Source organism: Astatotilapia calliptera, chromosome 3 (assembly GCF_964374335.1).
Source record: "Astatotilapia calliptera chromosome 3, fAstCal68.1, whole genome shotgun sequence".
NCBI lineage: Eukaryota > Metazoa > Chordata > Actinopteri > Cichliformes > Cichlidae > Astatotilapia > Astatotilapia calliptera.
The window spans coordinates 75,726,669-75,730,664 of record NC_137424.1 but is presented as its reverse complement, the minus strand read 5'-3'; the positions used below and the strand labels follow the sequence as shown (position 1 = coordinate 75,730,664).

At 40.7% G+C, this 3,996-nt stretch overlaps 1 long non-coding RNA gene across 1 annotated transcript; it reads left to right on the top strand.

The window, feature by feature from the left end:
* The first annotated feature begins 444 nt into the window (after positions 1–444).
* On the top strand, positions 445–2,731 carry LOC145425855 (uncharacterized). The gene is made up of 2 exons (XR_013906615.1): positions 445–565; positions 738–2,731. It is a non-coding gene; the product is annotated as an uncharacterized LOC145425855 (long non-coding RNA).
* The last annotated feature ends 1,265 nt before the right edge of the window (positions 2,732–3,996 follow it).

Genomic DNA, 3,996 nt, shown 5'->3' with positions numbered 1-3,996 from the left:
ACAACAATGAAAAGGCGCTCTCTCACCCAGGAAACACACAGTCGCAGAGAGAGAGAGTGTCGCCCTGTAACCATGGCAACCGTAACGCTGCCGCCTGGAACAACAGAACGTAGCTGTCAAACAAAACCCAAACAGTCCTGACCCGCGACAAAATGAAACAGGAAAGTACCGCAGTGTAATCCATTTATTTCAAAGTAACTGTATTCTAAATACCACCTTTTTAAACGGTAACTGTAACGGAATACAGTTACTCATATTTTGTATTTTAAATACGTAACGGCGGTACATGTATTCCGTTACTCCCCAACACTGTTGATTGTATTGACACCAGGATCAGTCCAAATCATCAGCAGTTTGATCACTTCTACGTATTGATTGAAGTGTATCTGTGAAAATCTTGGACAGTTCCTTTATCAGTGTCTAACAGTATGTGTATGAGAGCTATGTAATGTCCGTGTGCATGCTGAAAAAGACTGTGCTCGTCGACACCCCCCCCCCCCCCCCCCTCCTTTCAGGTTGGAGCCTGCTGGAGTCCGATGGTTGACACCAGGATGTCTCAGGAAGTGTAAGTGTGTTTTTAATATGATTCAGAAAAACAAAGAGGCATACATTTAACCATCTTCAGACTGTCACATCACTCATTCACAACTCTGTCAGGAGTCATCATCAAAGTATCAATCAATGAACAGATAATGGATCAATAACTGCAGCTGGATTGTGTTTGTTCTCTCCATCAGATTCCTGTCAACTCACAATCGACACAAACACAGTACACACAAACCTCAAAATGTCTGAAAACAACAGGAAGGTGACACGTGTGGAGGAGGTTCAGTCATATCCTGATCATCCAGACAGATTTGATGTCAAGTGTCAGCTGCTGTGTAGAAATGGTATGACTGGTCGCTGTTACTGGGAGGTCGAGTGGAGAGGAAATGTTTATATATCAGTGAGTTACAGAAGAATCAGAAGGAAAGGAGGCAGTAATGTCTGTTTGTTTGGACACAACGGTCAGTCCTGGAGTCTGGACTGCTTTGACGATGGTCCTCATTATCTTAGGCACATTAACAGAAGAAAATCCATCTCCTCCTTGTCCTCCTCCTCTGTCGCTAACAGAGTAGCAGTGTATGTGGACTGTCCGGCTGGCACTCTGTCCTTCTACAGAGTCTCCTCTGACACACTGATCCACCTCCACACCTTCAACACCACATTCACTGAAGCTCTTTATCCTGGGTTTGCGTTCTTTCCTGACTCTTCAGTGACTCTTTGTTGAATGTGTAAAGAGTGTCCTCCTGTTAGAGAAACACTCATCTCAGTTAAATGATTGTAAATGTTTAATTTCTCTTCCTTAATGTGATTTTTTTCCATCATGACAGATGCTCCGCCCACACACACCTGTCCCATATATGAGCTGCTCTCAGCCCCCACACCGTAGAGCTGGCAGAGAAAAGCCACTAGATTCAACACTCCATTTAGTGCCTCTGAGAGTTAATGTAATAGAAACACTGACTCCGGGACTGCTTTAATCCAGCTGTTTCACACTGAACATCAGCTTGGATGAAAATGGAAGTTACTATGGAACCTTATTGAGGGGAGGCTTATGAAATGTGCAGAAACATGTTTGGCTAGTGATTGGCAGGTGAAGCTTCATGAAGCTTTGAGGCTTTCCTTCTCTTTGCACCCCAAAACATTCAAAGCTTCTAGGCTTCAATCTCTTAGAACAGCGACATACGGTGGCTGACTGAAGTCGAGGCGACTTCTCAAGAGCACTGCTGAAATACTGGCACAACTTCCTGCTTCAGTCTGATGCCATCAATAAAGCTGTGAACAGACTGTGTTCATTTGAATGTGCTTATGAAGCGCCTTGAGGCGACTTTTGTTGTGATTTGGCGCTATATAAATAAAATTGAATTGAATTGAATTAATGTTCTTGTTCATTGATACTAATGAATGAATTCATCATCAGTATATAGTGAAATGAATTATTTGTTGTTATTTGTTCTTCTGGTGTCCAAGTGTTGTTGGGATTCAGAGATTCTTTTATTGCTGCCATATAACTTGTATCAATATAATTGCATTAATAACATTCTTTACAGCATTATTTCATCTAATAATATTTCTCACAGTATTGATACTGCATTACAGTTGTTTATTGAAGATGTCCATTTGAGGATCCTTCCATTATGTTAACTTTTATTACAAGTACGGTTAGAAGTATTTTATACACATTGCATATCTGTGCTTATTTTGAGTTGATGTTCAGTTCATTAAGGGTCTTAAGCTTCACTGGCATGACTGTCCAGGTGATACATGCTGAGGGAAACTAGAACATAGAAGGATAACTGCAATGCATGCTTACAGTACATATAATACATATAATCTAGGAATGTGTCCGGCCTGACGCCTCAACTCATTTGGTGTCTTACTATATTTTATTCTACTTGGTAACAGATGATCAGAGTCAATAATTAGCCTCAGAGACCCTGAGGGCTTGAAGTTTATTACCTTGTATGGAAGGTGTTATAGAAAAGAGAAGTTCTATGTCTGCTTATAGCTATTAAAAATCTACGATTAACTGTGACTAATGTCTGGAACCTATTTTAATCTGTCATTGACGCCATGGGGGGGGGGCGTGTACTCCACTGCTTTATAAGTATCCACAACATGTATTTTGGTCAGAGGACATATGTTGATGTTTTCTCCGGGCTGTTAATAAACTCATCGTTTGATTGCACTTTTCCGGAGCCTCCGTCGTTTGTTGTCTGGTCTAAAGTTGATCGATCTCGCAGCAGTGTTCAGTGTGGTCTCTGAACAAAAACAGATGGTAATAAAAGGGTAAAACGACGTGAATAAATATACAGACACGCTCAGCAAAAACACTCTAAAACACATGAAACATTAAAGTTCATCAAAATAGGATAGAGAAATGAAGAGTCACATGTGTGTGCATGTTCATTTCAAATATCCAGGATTTAGAAAGCATTCAAAAACAAGTTGGACTTAAAAACACTAAAAACAGAAGAACAAGACAGCAGAGATACTTTCTGCTGCAGCTTTACACTTGATGATGGACTTTGGATGAACACTCAAACATCTTGTTTTTTCCTTTAGTCCAGTGTTTTTACAGGTTTTTATCATCACTTTGATTAGTCATTTGGGGAATGATGTGGTGAATAAGGAATGTTTATTGACAGAAGCAGGTGTCAGATGGATTTTTTTCACAGGTTTTTCACCCAAAATCGTCTTTTCTCTCCTGTGCCAGCTTCAGTGGACTCCTCCTCTGGCTCAGCAGTCCCCGAGCTTTAGGAAATCTCCTTTCACATGGCATTGATGATGCAGGAATACACAGATTACTTCTGCACTGGTGGATAGAGTGTCTGATGTGCTGCCCTGGTCTTTATTTATATACATCAGTGTGTGCGTTTGTTCATTACATTGGAATGTGGATGTGTATACGTGTGTGTGTGTGTGTGGGGTCAGAGTGTGACCCCATAAAGACTTCCCTAAACCTGCTTGTCTGGAAGTCCAAACGTTCATCTAAACAAAAGCCACTTAGCCTAAAACAGACATAGTTTATCCCACCACAAACAATAAAACAAGGTGCGAAGTGAAAATAAGAGTGTCCAGCTGTCACTATTGCTGTGGGAAGAAATTTATAACAAGTCTTGTAGTGAACAACAGCCTAAGTCATCAAAAGGTCAACATGCACTATTCTACCATATGCAAACTTATATCATTAAAAGATTATACTGACTACTAAGTACAATTTTCTAATGATGTGGTGAATAAGGAATGTTTATTGACAGAAGCAGGTGTCAGATGGATTTTTTTCACAGGTTTTTCACCCAAAATCGTCTTTTCTCTCCTGTGCCAGCTTCAGTGGACTCCTCCTCTGGCTCAACAGTCCCCGAGCTTTAGGAAATCTCCTTTCACATGGCATTGATGATGCAGGAATACACAGATTACTTCTGCACTGGTGGATAGAGTGTCTGATGTGCT